The following is a 21,652-nucleotide window of genomic DNA, read 5'->3' on the forward strand; positions in this document are numbered from 1 at the left end:
ACTGTCGGTTTCCGTTTGTAGTGTTTTTCTTGAACGCAAAATATCGAGGGAGACTGCATGAGTATAAATTATGTGTTCCATTCTCTGACCTTCTCCACTTAGAGCTGTTGTACGGTCTCCAAAAATCTCGACGGCGATCGAACGTAAAATTTCAGTCTCCCTTTCTCCGTTCGTAGCAGACACCGAGTACACTGGGCGACGGGGTGATTGATAAGATAGTCGGCCACGTGAATGTTTGAGGCATAAGAGACGACTTCGATTTTTGCAGTGACGGATGTGATGCTGAAGCAGGAGCCCAAAGACTGTATCGCAATCGGATGGACCCGCTTAGAGTCAGATGGAGCCGCCACACAGAAGAGGACGAGTGCGTCAGTAGGCACGCCTACGCGAGAAGTGAATTGCGGGCGGAATGCGGACGCCACTCGGCTCTGGGACCTCCGGGCGACCGCTGGGAATTAGCGTCAATGAGCGCGACCTTTATCGTGGGACTGGCACCAGCCCGCCTTTCGCAGCTACTGATGTCACTGCTCGTACATGGATACCCCTGTTCGTTACCACTCTCCCTGCCACCCGTGCTTCGGCGATAGTTCACTTCATGGTGGGGAGGGATTTCACATAATACACTGTCCAATACTTTGTTTATTTAAAGTTTCAGCTGATTAAGTGCGTTTCCAAAATTTGCTATCATCCGTGTGTGATAAGTCTTGGCAGCACTGGAAAACACGTACGATTGATTTAGTTTTAAAACCGGATTCTTCATTTACACACAGAAGTACAATATGCTAAATAATACAGCAAGTAAAGCGAAAAATTCATTTTGTAGCATCGACGAAATTATAATTTCTCCACTCGTCTCCAAGTAGTTAGACTGGAAGTTTTTTTTATCCCTCGTCACCTTCTCGAGACCAAAATTCGCCTTTATTCCCATTTTACTTGTGCAACTGGCTCCACTTCCATTCTGTTAAACCATTGTACTGATCAAAAATGAACCTGATTTTTCCCAGCTCCATCTCTCTCTATTGTGAGTTATTTCGCGTACCAGGCTTATTTTTGTGCATCTTGAGGATTTTTGACGTGAGGTCATGATATAAAGCGAATTGCTCTATGTAAATACACCCATTGTCAAGATAATATTGGCAGCGCGCTTAGTTAAGCGAATTGGTACAGTCGCATCGCTGTGCTGACTGTGGGCGTCCATGAAAGTAGCCTTCATCACACATGTTGTCAGTGGCTTTTTAATTTTTGTGATAAATATCACTGCAGAAGGTACGTTGGGGACATCGCAGCCAGTGGTGTAATGGATTGAGTCTTTGTCTAATAATCCCCATCAATTAAACCATCCTTTCAACACGACGTTAACATTTTCGGTTGTGGAGTTTTTAATAGCCGTCTTACCATTTGATCTTTGTTTTAAACAGAAATATCGTTCCTAGCTGGTTCAGATATCATCAGTGAGTTTCTCTTTCCCTCTCTTCCTCTGTCCCCTCCCCTTCGTTTCCTCCTTCTCTCTCACTCTCTCTCTCTCTCTTTTTTATGTCACTCGCTCTCTTTTTCTTTCAGTAACATGCTTGTCCCTCTGATAAATTCGAAATGCCTACAACATTTTGTAAGGTAGAAGGCACAGTAATTATAAACTGCAGTGCTTTACTCGTTAATGTGATAATCTCTCTCTCTCTCTCTCTCTCTCTCTCTCTCTCTCTCTCCGTTCGAAATTAGCCAATCATACAACAGTTTCTATTGCCGAACGGGTAATTAGAATTTCCTGTTGACCTACCAGACACCTTCAGAAAGTATTTTCGCTTGTAAACTGCCATTTTTGATGAATACTTTGAATACAGTTCATCGCCAGGCGTAGAGATAGAAATAGCCCTTTCAAAGTATGCCGGGAAGTCGCTACCACCTCTCTTTCATTATCCCCTTTTCGACCCCAGCTTTGCAGGGGCTCTTACCGATGGAAGGATAACACGCACACTATAAAACGAAGCCGAAAAGCAAGCAGACAGGTCCTGCACTTACGTAGGACCTTTCAACATAATCGAGAAAAAAAGCTCTTCTGTAACGCTGCAAGACGTCAGCGGGCACGTGCCACTTATTTTCGAACCAAAACTTAAGTGTTTCTCTTCATCATACTGTGAATTATCTTTAAAAAGTCATTTTTTTTTATTCTTTTGAACCTTCAAAACATCGACTGTTATAACTTCTTATTAAATAGGATAACAAAAAAGCAGTAAATATGGGAGATGGCCTCCTCTGGCTGCAATAAAACAGGTTTTGCAGCGGATCAGCAATAACCAAAAGAATTAAAGTAACATGAAGGAGAAATGTTTACACTCCAACGTAATTCCAACTGAAACAGTATTTTGCAGCGTTTAGCTCTTTATCCTTGACGCGTTTCAGTGGTTACTCCATCATTATCATAACGTTTTGTTTTCAGACATTGAAATTGTAGCATGTGCATGTGGCATCTTTTGCAGATGTCCTTACAGTGCGGACCATCGTGGATGAAATAATATTCAGACTTTAGTCAATCATCTCACCGGCAAGCTACCCCAGGCTTTTTGCTGCCTAATACACTGAGGTTACAGAAGTCGTGGGATTGCGAAATGCACTTATACAGATGGCGGTATTATCGCGTACACAACATCTAAAAGGGCAGTGCAGAGGCGATTCATATGAAAAAGGTTTCCAGCGTGATTATGGCCGCACATCCGGAACTAACAGACTCTGCGCAGTTGTAGTTGGAGCTAGACGCATTGGACCTTCTATTTCGTAAATTTCTATTTCGTAAAATTCTATTTAATATAACAGTGTGCCGGGAATACCAGATTTCAGGCATTACCTCTCCCCAAGGACTACGCAGTGGCCGGCAGCCTTCAATTAATGACGGAGAGCAGCTGCGTTTGCGTAGAACTGTCAGTGCACACACACAAGCAGCACTGCATGAAATAACCACAGAAATCAATATGGGACGTACGAGGAACGTATCCGTTAGGACAGTGTGGCGAAATTTGGCGTTAATTGGCTATGGCAGCAGACGGCCGACGCGTGTGCTTTTGCTAACAGCACGACATCTCCTACAGCGCCTCTTTAGGGCTCATGACCATATCGGTTGGACCCTAGACGAGTGGAAAATCGTGGCCGGGTCAGATGAGTTCCGATTTCAGTTGGCAAGAGGTGACGATAGGGTTCGAGTGTGACGCAGATCCCACGAAGATATGGATCCAGGTTGTGAAGAAGACAGTGTGCATGCTGGTGGTGGCTTCATAATGGTGTGGGCTGTGTTTACATGGAATGGACTGGGTTCTCGGTTATGTCCGGCTACTTAAAGACCATCTCCAGCCATTCGTGGTCTTCTTGTTCCAAATGACGATGGAATTTTTTACGGGAAACATTGCACCATGTTACCGGGAGATAATTGTTCGCTATCGGTTTGGAGAACAATCTGGACAATTCGAGCGAATGATTTGGCCACCTGGATCGCCCGACATCGCATCGAACATTTATGGAACGTAATCGAGTGGTCGATTCGTGCACAAAATCTTGCACCGCTAATACTTTCGCAGTTATGGACGTCTATAGAGGCAGCACGGCTCAGTATTTCTGCAGGAGACTTCCAGAAATTTGATGAGTCCATGCCACGCCGAGCTGCTGCACTACGGCGAGCAGGAGGTGGTCCGGCACGATATGAGGAGGTATCCCATGACCTTTGTCACCAGAGTGTAGAATGTGCATCTGATACGATTCTCTGGAATCACTCCTAGTTACTCTAGGTAAATGTATCTGCGTCTTCGTTGTTTAAGCGTGTGCTGTACGTGATGTTGTAGAGACGGAACGGTAAAATAACACAAAGGCTTTCTACCGTTTGGTCTTTGGATTCTCTCTCTCACTGAGTCTAGGCACACAAAACACCCGCCCTGGAGGGGGCTCCTTTATTTAGGGTAGACAGATTACAAGGAGCCTAGGCCGCCTCCAGCGAGTGTGTAATTCCTGTTCGGAACGCCAGTCTGACAAATTACCGCGTTGCTGCGGTTTAGGCGTAAACTCGGAACGAGCAGGGAAGATTTCACGCCCTCGGCAGTGCTGCTCCGCGCCTGACGCCGCTCGTGCCGCCTCTTGTGTTAATAACAGTCGGCGCTCTGGAAACCAGCTCCACGAGGAATGCTTAACGGCGCCGTTCCGCGCCCCCCAACTTCGGGAACGCTGCGTTGTGTTAACCCGCCCTGCTGTATCGCGGCACGTGTCAGATAAATTCAGTGTCCATTCTGCAGACTTCATCAACCAAAGGTTGTCATGGTATTGCTCGTGGTAGCTCTGTTTTATTTTTCGAATTACAAGTAATTATCTGACCAAATGGTGGTGCAGTCTCCATTCCCGTTACCCATGCTCTCATCAGTCACGACACCGTACTAGTAGCACACGGGGATGTTGCGTTTGAGAAATAATCGTCCAGATCGTCCTCATTGAGTGGCTACAAATACATTCCCTTTCCACTTACTGCTCGGTAATAGTTTTGTTGCTCACAGAGGTCCGGATTTTCTTGAAAAATATACAAATAAGTGAATTTTCTAGCGAATGGGGCAAGCTATAACACGAGTGACATACAGTGATTAGTGAAAAGTGTATTTATCGGGCCACACGTCTTCTGCGAGCGTCCGTAAAGCTGAAACAGTGGCGCTGGTATTCCGCCTACGAAACGAAATTTTAAAAGATTTTGCTAATTAACAGCGCAGTGGAGCTTGATGCTGATATTTGATTTCTTACTGACTCAAGCTCTTATTGTTTGTTACACAAAGAACAATATTCTACGTTTACATGCACAGTCCGCAAGTTACTGTACGGTGCGTGGCGTAGGGTACCCGTTTCCTTTCCTGTTCAATTCGCAAATCAGGCGAAGAAAAAACACCTGTCTGTATGCCTTTGTACGAGCCCTAATTTTTCGTATCTTATCTTCGTGGTCCCTACGCGAAATGTATGCTAGCGGCAGTAGGATCGTTCGGCAGTCACCTTCAAATGGTGGATCTCTGAATTTTCTCAATAGCGTTCTTCGAAAAGAACGTCGACTTCCCTCCAGGCATTTCCATTTGAGTTCCAGAAGCACCTCTATAACATTTGCGCGTTGTTCTAAACTACCGTTAACAAATGCAGTAGCCTACCTCTTGCTCCGATGTCTTCCTTTAATCCGACGTGGTGGTGATCCCAAAACACTCAAGCAGTACTCAACAATGCGCCGCATTAGCCTGCTATATGCGGTCTCCTGTACAGATGAATTCCTAAAATTCTTCCAGTAAACCGAAATCGACTATTCGCCTTCCCAAGCACAATTGTCACACGCTTGTTCCGTTTCATATCTCTCCGAATCGTTACGCCCAGACATTTAACGACGTGACTGTGTCAAGTGGGATACCACTAATGCTGTATCCGAACATTACGAGTTTATTTTTTCTACTCATCCGCATTAACTTAATTTTTCTACATTTAGAGCCAGCTGCCATTAATCACACCAACTAAAAATTTTGTCTAAATCACGTTCTGTCATCCTACAGTCACTCATACGAAGCTCAACCCGGCACGGATTTGTTGACTTGACTATGTCAGAGCAACGGTTGGCTTGTTCGGTTGACTTTAGCAGTATTTTGGTCATTTAAAAATAGTTCTTTCCTCTTCAGATACATTAGGAGACGGTCGTTTCAAGTTAGTAACGCCAGTTGTTTTTGCTGTCTGCGACATATTAACCATCTGACTGCGGTTGACTATCATAGAAATTCAGCGCTACCTTGCCGTGCGTCGTTTACTACTACTATAGCAGGTTTGAGAGATGCGTTTCTTTCTCACAATTGTGATGGAACACGAAATCTAAATGGTTCAAATGGTTCAAATGGCTCTGAGCACTATGGGACTTAACATCTGTGGTCATCAGTCCCCTAGAACTTAGAACTACTTAAACCTAACTAACCTAAGGACATCACACACATCCATGCCCGAGGCAGGATTCGAACCTGCGACCGTAGCAGTCGCGCGGTCCCGGACTGAGCGCCTAGAACCGCTAGACCACCGCGGCCGGCCAACACGAAATCTATTTGATTGTAGGACTACTGGTGGGCCGCCTCATCAATTGCTCTAAACCAGTATATGGCATTTAATTCAACATTGCATGAATTTCTTGTATATTCGTTGTCAACGCTTTCAACAGATCGAAACCAAGGTTCCTAGGTATGTATTTGTATATCACTCGCGGGTTTTTGTTAACAGTAGTCTTCCGTGGCAGCGACTGGTTTAGCCACTTCGCTCCGAAGCATGGTCAACCTTCGTTTACCCGCACTCTTGATTCAGCAGAGCTGGACCATCTACTGTTCTCCAGCGATTTAAAAAATGGTGTGTTCATCGCGCTTGAGTCGTCTCCTGATTTTTAAACTAATGTCATGAAAACAATCCCGAAATGGTTCCTTTGAAAAGGGCACGGCTAATTTCCTACCTCGTCCTTTCGAAATCCGAGCTTTTGCTCCATCTCTAATGTCCCCACTGTCGACGGGACGTGAAACTCTAATCTTCTTACCTTCGCGTTGCGAAATCATTAATGCCAATAATGATCTGCTTTACAGGTAACCAGTAGAATGCTATGCTATTAAATAGCGGACTGATAACTTCACAAACAATTTTTCGTAGACAGACCTCTGACAGTTAACTGAAAAGTCTGGAATATGTCGCAAGTTCCAGACGTTTCTCTGTCGGTTGCTAGTTACCCTCAGAACCATGTCACCTTCCATCGCGACGCAGTGACTGAGAGGTGAATCCATATTCGAGATATGTGACATGTATTCGCAGTTGCGAATACGACCACCACCTGTATAACGGAATTTGTGCCGGAGCGGGACTCGAACCCGGATTTCCCGCTTTACGCGAACGATCGCTTTAACCGCTTTTGCTGTCCATGCACCACTCACGGCCAGACCCAAACTTTCATAAGTCGTCGTTTCTGCGTCATAACCTGTACTCGTACACAAATTATGTGATTCCCAGACAGGGGAGGACATTTTAATTGAAAGTCGTTGCCCAGTAAGATCGGATAAATACGATATTGTAGTGCCTGTGGTGTTAATCATGCCCGAAAATGTTCAAATGTGTGTGGATTCCTAAGGGACCAAACTGCTAAGATCATCGGTCCCTAGTCTTACACACTACTTAAACTAACGTAGACTAAACTTATGCTAAGAACAACACACACATACACCCATGCCTGAGGGAGGACACAAACCTCCGACGGGGGCAGCCGCACGAACCGTGTCAAGACGTCCTGGACCGAGCGGCTACACCGCGCGAATTATGCCCGAGGGAACATTATATCTTTCTCTTAACAGCACAGGCACTGTAATACCATATTCAGGAGTGCTAATCACAGTTGGCCATCCCGATATATGTTTTTAAAATACTAAATAAAACGAAAATTGGCAGAACTTTTTCCCAAGTTCGTGTGAGTGCCTGACTACTAACGAAAGTAGGAAAAGAGCCAGCAACTGTGAGAACAGTGGTGGCTAACAGTTCCGTACATGGATGTTAAAATTATCCCAAAGCATTGTTATACGTATTAGAGATGATTACATACATTTTTTTACTGTATGTTGTATAATAGCGTGATTGTAATAAATTTTCAGGACGCTTTCAAGCCAAGATCTCTGATTTCACGTAATATTTTTGCAACAAAACAATGTGTCTTGGAGAGTTATGGATACTGACGAAAATATGGGTCGGTTCCCTACAAATGCCGCAACGCCATCACGCACGAAAATAGAATGTCTGTTTTCCGGAGAGACGGGAGTTCTGTGGATCAGTGCACCGCAAGTGGCCGTTGAGTGTTTGCTGTAGTGAGCACCGTCGTGAGACAAGTGTTTGCCATCGCAGCAAGCTGCGCAAACAGAGCGTTGCTGTGCCATCCTCACAGGATTAACTTCGCGCGGTAACCACACAGCATCTGGATTCTGGGTCAGGCTCTGAAACAACAGCAGGGCAACATCTGGGGTCGAATGTTCGCGTGCTACTGTGCGTGAGCATTTATAGAAAGAGGTAGAAGGACAGTGAAACTACCACTAGGCGCTAATTGGTTGGACGCCTATGACTCTTCACAGAACGTGGGGTTCGGAGGCCTGTCTGCTCTGTAAAGGACTATAGATGGTGATCTGTGGCATCTCTGCCGAAAGAGCACAATGCTGGTGCACCCACAAGTGTTTCGGAGCACACCGTTTGTCCTACATTGCTGAACGTGGAGCTCCGCAGAAGCCCCCGACGTGCTCAGATACTGACCCAACGACATTGCCAGTTACGATTTCAGTGGGCAAATGACCATCGAGATTCGACCGTCGATCAATGGAAACGTGTTGATTCTTCGGACAAATCACATTTTTGCGACGCTAAGTCGGTGGTCGTCTCCACAGACGCCGTCATCGAAGTGGACAGCGGCTCGAAACGTGAAGCGCGCCACGGACGCAGGCTGGTGAGAGCAGTATTATGCTGTGGGAGACATTCTCCTGCGCTTGCTTGGGACCTGTGGTAGTAATCCAAAACACGCTGACAACTGCGAACCACCTGCGTTCCTTCGTGCTTGGTGTTTTCCCCGACGGCGATGTCATCTTTCAGCAGTATAATTGTCCGTGTCTCGGAGCCGTAAATGTGGTACAGTGGTTTGTTGAGCATTATAGTAAATTCACGTTGATGTCTGGGCGGCCAAATTCGCCTTACGTAAATCCTGTGGAACCCAACTGGGTCGCTTTCGGGCGCCATCACCGCGCCCGCCAATCAGCGGCACGTTATTTACGTGCTCTCTACTGTGAGAGGCCACTGAGGAGGGCCCAGGGGAGCAGGATACTGAGTGAGGTGTGGTGCTACAAAAGAATAAGATCGCTTCTCGGCTTTTGACAAGATCAATGTGTAGTTTTTATTAATGATAATAGACCATACAATCACCAACAAATTTACAATCTTCCATATTAGATGTACCACTTATTTTTGACCAAATATAAATTTTTTCGTCGGAATTAATCTTACGCCTAGACCTACAATTAAGAGACAATGAACCATAAGGTACTAAATAAGAACCTTCATTAATAACAATAATTTCGGACAAATGTACAGTACGAAATGCCAAAACTTCACGAGATGTAAAACTTTCCAATCTAGTCCTAGAAGCATCATGACAAACAACAGCAGCGAATGTAATCCAACCATTACCTATACTACTAGATTCAGATGATTTAGCAATAGAAAAATTCAATTTTAGACCTAAAAAGTATTTAGGACCTGACAATACAGATATACTCGCAATCTTCTTCAGATTGGATACCTTCTTACTGGTACCTGGCGCTGGAACGGAACCAAAAGTGCCAGAAATATTGCGTAGATATCTAATGCCACATATCTCCAAAATCCTACCAACAAACTGACGGATTCCTAATACGCAGGGTCAGTGATGTGATTCATTCCAAAGACGGACAAACAAGCTATTAAGCAGGTGGTCATAATGTTTTGGCTAATCAGTGTATATTTTCCACCCTTCGCTGTTCCATTCACGAATGGTAAGTGGGAAAAAGAAAGACTACAGTTCGATTAAAATTACTTGATATTTCACGCCAGTCACTTGCCGCTACAGTCTTGCCATATCGTCTGCCGGCTACCGCTCGGTTATGGGTGACACACAAACACGGGGCGGCACTTTACATTTGCTGTTAAAGTGTAACGCGGAGCAGTGTTGGAAGTGGCCGCCGCTAGGTATGTCGGGAATGAAAGATCCTCTGTTGGTAGCTGATCTTAAGTGTCTAAGAGTAAACTGCGGCAGACGACTCGTTTTGCAGCCTTGAATTTAAACTCGTATCCTAAGCTAACCACAACCTCGTGATGTGCAATGTATTCGAGAAAACGACGCTCATCAGTTTGCGGCGGAACTAAAATCACGATCGCTTTGTTCAGGGCTATTAAAGCTAACCTCTACGAGGAAACGCACGACAGAAAAAATTCCTCGCCATCATTGGTTATCTGTGACTGTCCTCACACTGTTTACACGAGGTGCCGGCTTGCCAACCGCTGAGCAGTCCTCTTTGGAACTTGGTTACAGACGACACAGGCAGATTCCAAACGAAAGAAGAACTATAGGAAGAAAAATAAGAGCAAATTAAAAGTTCAGCAAGGTGATGAAAATGACGCAGCAATCAATTATAAATTAAAAAGATTATATTTAAACTATTTAATTGAATGCTAATTAAGATAAATCTCTTTTGATTAGATTTAGAAATTAAAAAGAAAATTCGCTACATTTGGCGAGACCCGAACAAACGACTTCCTACATACCATGTTTATATGCTAAGCATTTGCCACAGCACAGGGTGTAGTTGAGTTTGGTGACCCAGTCGCGACGATGAATGGCAGTCTTCAAAATTCTGGCTTCACGTAATGTCGTGTGAAGCTTCTCTTCTGTAATCCGACCTATGTGATTAAGATAACTGAATTTGTGGCGCAGAATCACGTGTTGTGCGGAAGTATCCAGTAGTGTTTGGTTAGTGCTGCATATGAAACGTGTGTATTTCATTAATATCGTTTGTGTGTTCTTAGGTTGTTGTTTTTGTTATGGTTATCATGTGTGATGAAATATGAAGTAAAAGTGCTAGACCCATGATTCGAGAGTATAAACATCAAGAAAGAATGCCGGACAAGGAAATAGAAGTGAACTGAACAATTTTTATGGCAGTTTGGCAACGACGAGCGGTTCCGCGGTGGCTTTGGAGCGCCCTGATTGGAGGAAACCAGCTCCAATGCGTGAAGTGTCAGCTTTCAAGTAATTAGTCTGATTTTATCGCCGTGACCATTTCGCGAGACAATGTGAGATGAAATAATATGTTGCCCGCGCTGCATCCTCCCACATCCCGTGATGCACAACGTCGCATCTTCGTAACTGCCTCGCGCCGACTCAACGAGTCCTTGACGAAAAATGCCGCTCTTTGATGGATCTTCCGTTGCTCAGATTTGTTAAGGGTCCCAGATAGAGGTACAATATTCAAGAACCGTTCGAATATATATATATATATATATCAGTCCGTTCACCAACCGTCAGTTCCCGTCCGCCTCTGCTGATGCGAGGTCAGCAAGGCGTATTGCTAGCTGAAGGAGTCTGAGTTCGATTCCCGGCGGGATCGGAGATTTTTTTCCGTTTGGGGACTGGATGTTGCGTTGTCCTTTCGTTCGTATCGTCATAATTGACATTCCATTATAGCGGTGGCTGTATGGGCACTTCTGGAAAGCCAGTAAATAAATCAATAAAATCGTCAATCCACTCCAGACCCGTTTTCATTACGCTACAGCAAAGCCTTGCAGCCTTCCTTGTCCGACGACCTTCCTTGAAAAGGCGAGTGACGTGTGCTCTTTTTTAATGGCTAGGTACCCCTCGTTACTCTAGTGACCTACTAAAAACTGCTGCCAGAATAAGAGCATCTCTGTACAACCTCATAGGTGTCTGCCGCCCTGTCCAATAGCTGTTTAATTGATTTTATATTCCACTGGCGCTTGTCTGAGTACGTGGTATTTCGGAGTTCGTTCGATTTCTGAAAGAAGGAACTGTATTGCGATGTGCTGCGCTGAAATAGCTTCGAAAGACCGTGCTCAGTGTATGGCCTTTTCTCTGCCATATTTCGTTTTGGCGCAAGTGTAGCAGATTTGGATTGGCTCGCTGACTGTACATAGCACCAAAACTTCTGAGGATTATAGTCAGATCGTTCTATTAGTGGAATGCTTCTCGCATTGTACCCTTTACCCCAAATGTAGACCTGGTTGCACAAATCTGCTCTGAATCGCGTAAAAAAAATACCGGACAGAGGTTATTTAGTTCGCAGCCAGATGTACAAGTTTTACCCTTTCTGAAGAGGTGACGATAAGAAAAGGCGCCCATTCTCAAAATAAAAGACAACTCCAACACGAACGAAATCTGAAAGAACGCCAGGGAAAGAACCTGAGGAAAGATGTTTTATTTTCGTCGTGTCCAATTCTGCAGGGACCAGGTGATATCTATTAACAAATGATAAACTGAGACCGGGTTCACTGTTGATTTAATCAGACACTGGGCATATAAAAATAAAAAATAAACTGTTTCCATCAGCATATACTGCTGTCGCCCCGAGCGCCCGGAATTGTCTGCTTCTGAGCCGAGTGGTTAGGCCGTTTGATTAATTATTCGGCATCGCCACTGTTCGCTGCCTTGAATGGCTGTGCTTGCGATTCAGTCCTCTATTCAGTCTCGACATTATGTATAACGACCGTTACAAGGGCGGAATGGGCCAAGCTTTCAAAACGGCCATCAACGTCTCGTCTTCGTTAGTTGTACGGTTCTGCAGGTGTTTTCTAACGCAGTCATGTTACACGCTAATCTCACTTCCAAAGTTCAAATAAAATAAAACAAGTGGATAAAATAATATTCAGAATGGTACTGGACACTACGTATGGATGTATTAGATGTTTGAAACTGTGCGTGGTGCGTTGAATCTTTCTGGTACTGTCAACATTCCGGGCAAACTGCCTCCACTGACATTTCAGATGTTTTGCGCAAAATGACGGTCTCCATCACCAGCTGGGTAACATAAGATTTTAATCGCAGTTTCTGATTAGGATATCAATATAACAGACCATCGAGAGAGTGGTTGTGAGTGTTCGTTGTGCTTTGTTCGTGGGACAGGTGCGTTTCACTAACACAAGGAGAACACAAAATTTTTAAGGAGGATTAATAACGTAATCATTAAATCTCTGATATGCCTGCAGACATGTCGTCGTCCGAATATTGCAACACATATGTGGTCATGTATACTAATCGTTTCATTATGAGTGCTAAGCCGGTTCTAGGCGCTTCAGACCGGAACCGCTCTGCTGCTACGGTCGCAGGTTCGAATCCTGCCTCGGGCATGGATGTGTGTGATGTCCTTAGGTTAGTTACGTTTAAGTAGTTCAAAGGCTAGGGGACTGATGACCTCAGATGTTAAGTCCCATTGTGCTTAGAGCCATTTGAATTTTATGTGTGCTAATTAAAAATAAGTATGGCAACAGACATTACAGACAATGGATGTGCTAATGATTGCCAGTACAGTGCACAATAGGTATTTTTGTGTATTTATAAGTGTGTGTCGAACACCAAGTGAAATAAACAACCTGTTTCCTCTTCTTTGTCATGCGTGGACTCTCCAAAAATCATTAGCTAACACAACGATGTTCCCTCGATAACAAGCTGTGAAGTGCTATAGACGAGTGTCAGAGTTAGCTTATGTTGCGACATAGTTCGTGCCTGCCACAGCACTGCATAATCCATCGTTAGCACAGCACAATGCGTTCAAGTTTTTCCGTTCCGCGTAATGCCTGTTGCAACACCTATTTTTAACTCGCACTCAGATCGTATAATGCGACGAGTAGTGTATATGATCTCTCTCTCTCTCTCTCTCTCTCTCTCTCTCTCTCTCTCTCTCTCACACACACACACACACACACACACACACACACACACACACACACACAGATAGATATATACCGTAATATTCCGACGACAATATTTCTTCCGACATGTCGGATATGAAACGACTGAGGTAGTAATGCTGCTTAGAAGTTTGTGTTGCGATCGCTATGTCATGATATGGCGCATCAATTACAAAAGATTTGTCATACGATATAAATAGTTATCTCAGACTTTTTGTAAACGATTCAGTTATCTATAACTAAGTACGGTACGAAAAAAGTTGCTCTAATACCGCGATATAAAATTTTGATAAGATTTCAGAGTTATGCTGGTATTGATAGCTTGGTTTAAATGTTCAGAAATATATAATTATTGTACTTCACAAAAAGCCGGAAACATAATATCGTATGACTATAGTACCAGTGAGCCTCAGCTGGTATGAGACAGCTCATACAAATACATGGATCTAACAATTTATGAAGATACGAAATGAAATTATCCTATAGGCTCAGTCGTACATGAAGCAGGTGACCGACTTAGGTACATTGGTAGGTTACTAGGAAAATATAATCAGTCTATAAAGGAAATTGCAACAAAACACCCGTGTGACCTAGCCTAGAATATCGCTCAAAGAGTGTGGGACTCATACCAAATGTCGGGCATCACAGATGGTCACAAGATATAGTGCAGAGGTAGCAGAGGCCTTCATTTATGAAATAGTGTGTTCGTTTGCCAGCATGAAAAATGTACAACGCCACAGAAGAATTCGTCCATATGTTTGAATGAACGTTGTTTATCGCGGTGCTAGGATAGTAGCAGCTCGGTAAAGTCCACACGGAAGTGTAACGTAGCTGTTCGGCAACTTGGAAGAAAACGGCCTTGGTCTAGCGAAACCCTTTTGGGTAAATTTGGGGAAACACGTGGTTAGTTCAAATGGCTCTAAGCACTATGGGACTTAACTGCTGACGTCATCAGTCCCCTACAACTTAGAACTACTTAAACCTAAGTAACCTAAGGACATCACACACATCCATGCCCGAGGCAGGATTCGAACCTGCGACCGTAGCGGTCGCGCGGTTCCAGACTGTAGCGCCTAGAACCGCTTGGCCACTCCGGCCGGCCACGTGGTTAGTGGTCAACGATACGGTAGCGTCGAGCGCCTTTGGAAAATCTAGCAAGACGAAATCTATCAGTTCACGGGCATCAGTTTTTTTGCAAGGTGTCGTTTGTAATAAAGCAGGCTGTTTGCCACAACAGCGGATTTTCCTGAATGCGTCTCATGGTCACCTGTTGTAAGATACGTTTTGTAAATATACTGTCGTAAGGGTTTATTTAATATAGTTAATGAACATTGCTAATAGCTTCAGAAGGTAGCCGTAAGAATTAACTGACCTGTCACAACATGAACTCAAATACTAACGGTTGACAAACAATTTGCCTTTGTACAAGTCTGCAGGCTTTTGTGGCCGTTATCATTAGTGACAGAATCTTCTGAGGCGCCAGGCCGCGTCATATTGTCTTCAAACTGCTTCAGTACTCGACATTTCGGTAGCTCTGCTGGGGTCTTCTCCAGGATTCCATTGGTGTCTCTCGATGGGTGAACGTCGTCGAAAGACAGTGTCGCGTTCGCTAATAAAACGCGTTTATCCGAGAAGTAGACGTACTGTGTAAAAATTTACAGAATGGCGCTGAGTAAATATTGAAATCACATATTGAAAGAGGGGGAATCCAAAATATTATTGTTGCTGTGACGCCTCGGTGATTTCGTTATAGTTGTTAATATTCCTCGCACGCCGTGGCTGAGTGTTCACTACATTCATAGCAAGTAGTCAGAAGCCTTTAGTGGCCATATCTGTACGTTTTGAAACTGCATTCATTCTTCAAGATTTTAAGACTTCCTTCTAGAAATTTTACTTACGATCTCTAGCCTGAGAAAGTTCTATTCATGACAGAAAAGTGTCGGAAGGAAATGAAAACTCGGAGAATGAGTGCAATTTCCGTAGAGATGACGGCTACATGCTTCTGGCGTCATGGCTATCCGGTATCACAGAAGTAAAATTCCAGCCATGGTGAACGAGGAACATTTACAACTAGCAGGAAACAATCGAGACGGCACAAAAACAGAAGTAGTTTGGATTCCTCTGTCTTTCAGTACCTATTTATGTATTTAACCAAATCCAGCCTGTAGATACTCACCCATCATTTTATGTTCTCCGAAAAAGCGCGGGAAAATTTCCTTCTGTAAATAAACAGGAGTGTCAGCCAACCAGGGACACCACTGGAAATCTGATGAAAGTCGTACCAGAGGGATCGAAATGTCGAGCATTTCCGCATTTATATATCTATAGGCCTATTCCGCAAACCAACTTAGGGTGTGTGACGGAGGTTTCTTTGTTTACCATTGTCACTTCTGCGATTTCCGGTTCCAGTCGCGAAAAATTCCCGGGCAAGAACGATTGGTCGAACGAGGATTTTGTAAACTACCGCCTTTGTGAGTGACTACATTTTTTGTGGATTCTTCCAGTGAAGCTCAGCGTGGAATTTGCTTTACCTTCGGTTGGTTCGATGTGGGCGTTTCAATTTAAATTACTCCGTACGCATACTCCTAGACATACTCTAAGGAAAAAAAAAAAAAAGAAAATGACGCACAATGAAGGAATTATCCGAATGGGACGGAAGTCGGTAGATGTGATTTACATGTACAGACAAGTAATTAATTAGTGTTTCACAATAATTGGATGATTTATTCAAGAGAGAGAGAGAGAGAGAGAGAGAGAGAGAGAGAGCTACACAAATTGAGCAAGTCAGTAATGCGTTGTTCCACCTTGGCCCTTAAGGAAGCAGTTATTGGCTTGGCATTGTTTGACAGAGTTGTTGGCTGTACTTCTGAGGAATACTGTGTCAAATTCTGTTCAAATGACGCCTTCGTTCGTCAAAACCCTGAGCTGCTTGGAGAGCCCTGCCCATAATGCTCCAAACTTCTCAATTGGGGAGAGATCCAGCGACCTTGGTGACCAATGTAGGGCTTGACTAGCACGAAGAAAAGCAGTAGACACTGTCGCCGTATGCGGGCTGCCATTACCTTGCTGAAATGTAAGGCCAGGGTGGCTTGCCATGAAGGGCAACAAAACGGGACGTAGAATATCGTCAGGTACCGCTGCGCTATAAGGGTGCCGCAAATAACAACCAAAGCGGCCCTGCTATGAAATGAAATGGCACCCTCAGGTTGTCGGTACGTATGGTGGGCAACAGTCGGCTTGGTGTCCCACCACTGTCCGAGGCGTCTCCAGACACGGCTTTGCCCTGAAATCTCATTGATTGGAGTAAAATCTTCTTCAGTGCTAAGTCCCGCTTCGATCTGAGCCCCGATGACCAGCGAAGCTGTGGCTGGAGACACTGCAGACGGTGTGGTGGGATAGTAGTCTAGACTGTCGCCCCTATACGGCCCAACAACCAGAAGTGAGAGTGTCGGGCGCCATTTCATTTGATAGCAGGACTTCTTCGTACGTCAACCGTAGAACCCTTACAGCACAGTGGTACTCGACGATATTCTACGCGTCGTTTGGTTGCCGTTCATGGCAAGCCGTCCAGACCTTACATTTCAGCAACATAATGACCACGCGCACACGGCGAGAACTTCTACAGCTTGTCTTCGCGCTTGGCAATCCCTACCATGGCCAACAAGGGCACGGATATCTTTCCAAGTGAGAATGTTTGGAGCAGGCCTTCCAACCATTTTGGGATTTTGACGATATAGCGCTCCAGTTTGACAGAATTTGGCATGATATCCCTCAGGAGGACATCGAACAATCTTGTTAATCACTGCCAAGGCGAATAACTGCTTGCATAAGGGCCAGAGGTTGAGCAACGCGTTATTGACTTGCTTAATTTGTAAAACTCTTTCTCTTGAATAAATCATACAATTTGTCTGGCTTTATTGTGGTTTGTCTGTCTGTAGAGGTACACTAGATATACCAATATCCGTCCCATTCGGGCAATTCTTTCGTGGTGCGTTGTTCTTTTCTGTTGTTTTCCTTAAAGTGTATTTTATGTGTGTGACTGCTCCCAGTGATTGTTCTGCAATCGCATATTCATACGGTAGTATTTGTGCACAGTACGTTGCATTTGCTTATGTTGAAGATCAGTTCAACTGAAGAAGTTTGTAGGAGAATATGTCGCCGCCTAACGAGCCAGAAGATTTTAGTATCAGTTAACTGTTCTGGGATAGAAGGAGTTGGCCGAGAAAAATCTGGGGTCGACGTCAGCAGTTATGAAACGCGCACTTGCGAGTTTCCGACGGGAGTGAAATGCAGGGCCACGGCGCTCTGTTATGGAAGTTGACACGTGGGTGCTGGTGTAGGCGTGAGCGAGGAATGGTAACGGCTGCGAAACCGGTCGCCTGGAGGAAGCGAGCGGTGCGTTGCGCGAGCTGAGGCGCGGCTGGAGGGGCCCGCGTGATTACTTGCCGGTCTCTCTCTGTCGGCCCGCGGGGGCGCGGGTTCCGCCATTGTGCTGCCGCGGCCACGGCGGGCTATTACCGACGGCTCCCCCGTCTGCAGCTCTTCTGCCCGGGATCACCGCTCCCCCACTTCCGCCGCGCTCGCCGATGGGCACCTCTCCAAATGGTCAGAAAATTGTTTTCGCGTTACGGGGGAGCGAAAGGGCTGTAGCGGCAAAGAACTTGCGTTCGAGTGCATTCTGATGCCTCTGTCTGCGGCGACGTTTCTGCAGTCCTATTGCCGGAGAGAGCACAAATCGAGTTCACTGAGCCTGCCAATAGGAAGAACTATTACCTTTCTGAGTAAAGCGAGATAAAGTTCACTCGAGGGCGAGTGGAAGAATAGTGATCCCGTCTGAAGAATGCGGGCGCCATGACCAATAGTTCATCTTATCCGAAATTTGATCTTTCACAGTAAATCATCCTTCCAAACATTTTCTTTGCGAAGGGGTATGTCGACATTACAGCTGCACCTCCACCCGGTTCTTTCCGCTTACTACATCGTTCTGAATGCAAGGAATAAATTTTTTCTTTAAACTTGCAGCAACATTAAAACTTTTTGCCAGACCTACGTCTACATTTACGTGATTACTCTGTTGGTTGGTTGATTCGGGGGAGGGGATAAAACTGCGAGGTCATCGGTCCCATCGGATTAGAGAGGGAAGTCCACCGTGTCCTTTCAGAGGAACCATACCGGCATTTGCCTGAAACGATTTAGGGAAATCACGGAAAACCTAAATCAGGTTGGCCGGATGCGAGTGATTATTCTGTAATTCACAATTAAATGCGTGGAATAAGGTTCATCGAAGGACCAATTTTATTTCTCTACCGTTCCATGCCTCAACAGCGCACGCGAAAAATGAACACTTCACTCTTTCCGTGCGAGCTCTGATTTCTCTTGTTTTATTATGGTGATCGTATCTCCCCATGTTGGTGGGTGCCAACAAAATGTTCTTGCACTCTGAGGAGATAGTTGGTGATTGAAATTTCATGAGACGATTCTGCCGCAAGATAAAACGCGTTTGTTTTAATGCAAGATATTTTATTACGTGAACAGCTGCGTCTGAGGAACATAGTATAGGGTAAAAATCCGCTCCAATTGCCAGTAATTTTCTTAATTTATTCGACGCCCGGTTTCGAAACTTAATGCTTTATCTTCAGTTGCCACCAACTGCCTACAAGAGGATATGCCACTAACGTAAAAGTACTATGAGGCTAACATACTACAATGAAAGCCACAGTCGCGGAAAGTCATGTAATCCCATAATTATGGGAACGTAAATGTGTGGCGCTCGGGACAGTCAATCATGGAGGTCACACTCACATCAAACAACCGCATGGGACTGGAAGAAAAACGCTAACTTTAAGGAGAGTTCCGGACAGAAGTAAAATCAATAATAGTGTACATAAATAAGTAACTAATCTCACATAGAGGATCAGCAACCACATGACCCGTCTGGACAGCACGACACGAAAGTGACTAGTGCAGACGGCCCGGAAGTCATGTGATCGCAGTGGGATCCGCAGGGATCCCATCCACTTCACGCAGTCTACATTTCGTTACCCGGTATCCCTAGTTCTAGTTTATTGCACCTTTTACTCTCCGCCCATTTTTATTACGTTGGTTGCTGAGTGGAAAGTGCTGTCTTATAGGTGTACATTGTTATTCCTGTTGCGTTTATCATTTTAATCCTCTCTTAGCTTTTTATACTATGAAGGTTTTGCTGTGCAAGACAAGTCTATACGTGGGTACCGATCCTAACAGTTAGCACCATTCTGCTCCACACCTCACCTCTCGTTGTCGTACTGCTCAATTTTTACTCCTATTTTTATATATCATCCGTACCCACTGTTTTATGTTTTATTGTTGTATCTCTTTAATCTGATGATGTACTTTGTAACGTTGGCTATTAGCATTTTTTACGGTTCCCACATTTGCGTGTTGTTAATTATTCTTATATTTGTAGTTCTATTTTGTGTCGATCTTGTGAACCAAACGTATGTAAGCGAACGGAGCAGTCAACAGCCGTTTCCCCCTCTGTTGTGGCTATTTACTTCGGTTCCCCACGTCATTGGCTCCTTCGTCAGTTGCTTACGCCGTTGCGGTCAGCGGATTTCTGGCCCATCTGCACTAGTCGCTTCCGTGTCGTGCTGTCCAGGCGGGCGCTGTGCTGGGTGGTCCTATACGTGAGTTCAGTTGCTAAAATTTACATTGTCCCTGAGTTCATTTCTGTACGGAACCATCCATAAAGTTAGCGTTTGAGTTCCAGTCCCATGCGTTTGTTTAAAGGCAGTGTTATCTCCCATTACTGACTGTCCCGACCGCCACACATTTATGTTCCCATAATCATGTGAGTGCACTACTTTCCACAACTTTAGCTTTTGCCAACGGCCTTCCCGCAGTGGTAACACCGGTTCCCGTCAGATCACCGAAGTTATGCGCTGTCGGGCTAGGCTAGCACATGGATGGGTGACCATCCGGTCTGCCGAGCGCTGTTGGCAAGCGGTGTGCACTCAGTCCTTGAGAGGCAAACTGAGGAGCTACTTGGTTGAGAAGTAGCGGCTTCGGTCTCGGAAACTGACTTACCACACGCCCCTCCATATACACATCCGGTGACGCCTGTGGGCTGAGTATGATCGGTGGCAGGTCGGTACCGCCGGAGTTTAGTTTTACTTTTTTTATAGCTTTCGTTTTAATACGTTAATCCGATAGTACTTGTACGTTAGTAGCCTCTTGTTTGCAGCTGGTGATACCTGAAGATGAAGCTTTAAGTTTCGCCACTAGTCAGGCAATAGCTTAAGAAAATTACTGGAAACTGAAGCGGATAATTATCCTATAAATTTGCTTTAATGATTGTCACCCCAATTCGTGTATCATATGCATGGCACTCGCTCCTCTATCTCGCGATTATACAAATCGAGCTACCCTTTTCCTCGATGTCCTCCGTCAATCCTATCTGATGCGGATCGCACACCGAATAGCAATACTCCAAAAGATGGCGGACAGGCGTAGTGTAGGCAGTCTCTTTAGTAGACATTGCATTTTCTAAGTGTTCTGTGAATAAATCGCAGTCTTTGGTTTGCTTTCCCCCTCAGCATTATTTATGTGTTCATACCAATTTAAGTTATTCGTAACTGTAATCCCTATGTATTTAGTTGATTTATAGCGTTTAGATATGTGTGATTTGTCGTGTAACTGAAATGTAGTGTCATTCTTGTAGTACTCATGTGGATGACTTCACACTTTTCATTACTTAGAGTCGATTACCACTTTCTCGTCATACAGATGTCTTGCCTTAAACATTTTGCAATTTGTTTCGATGACTTTACAAGACGGTAAATGTCAACGTTATCTGCAGATAATGTAAGAAGGCTGCTCAGATTGTCTCCTAAATTGTTTAAATAGACCAGGAACAACGCAGGACTTAAAACACTTCTTCGGGGGACTCCAGTCATTACTTCTGTTTTACTTGACGACTTCCCGTCAGTTACTACGAACTTCGACCATTCTGACAGGAAATTACGCATCCAGACACAACTGAGATGATACGCCTTAGGTAAGCACTGTGATTAGAAGTAGCTTGTGAGGAACAGTGTCGAAAGCATTCTGGAAATCTAAAAATATGGAATCAGTTTGACATCCCCAGTCGATAGTACTCATTACTTCGTGAAAGGAAAGAGCTAGT

The 21,652-nt window shown here is 44.6% G+C and overlaps 1 long non-coding RNA gene and 1 pseudogene across 1 annotated transcript in view; both read left to right on the forward strand.

Annotated features, from left to right (window-relative positions):
• The window catches only part of LOC126480963 (uncharacterized), a 300,309-nt gene that overhangs the window by 179,727 nt on the left and 98,930 nt on the right, over positions 1-21,652 (forward strand). The window lies entirely within an intron of this gene.
• LOC126482747 (5S ribosomal RNA) lies at positions 20,351-20,468 on the forward strand (annotated as a pseudogene).

The sequence above is a fragment of the Schistocerca serialis genome, chromosome 5, assembly GCF_023864345.2.
Source record: "Schistocerca serialis cubense isolate TAMUIC-IGC-003099 chromosome 5, iqSchSeri2.2, whole genome shotgun sequence".
NCBI classification, from domain to species: Eukaryota; Metazoa; Arthropoda; class Insecta; order Orthoptera; family Acrididae; genus Schistocerca; species Schistocerca serialis.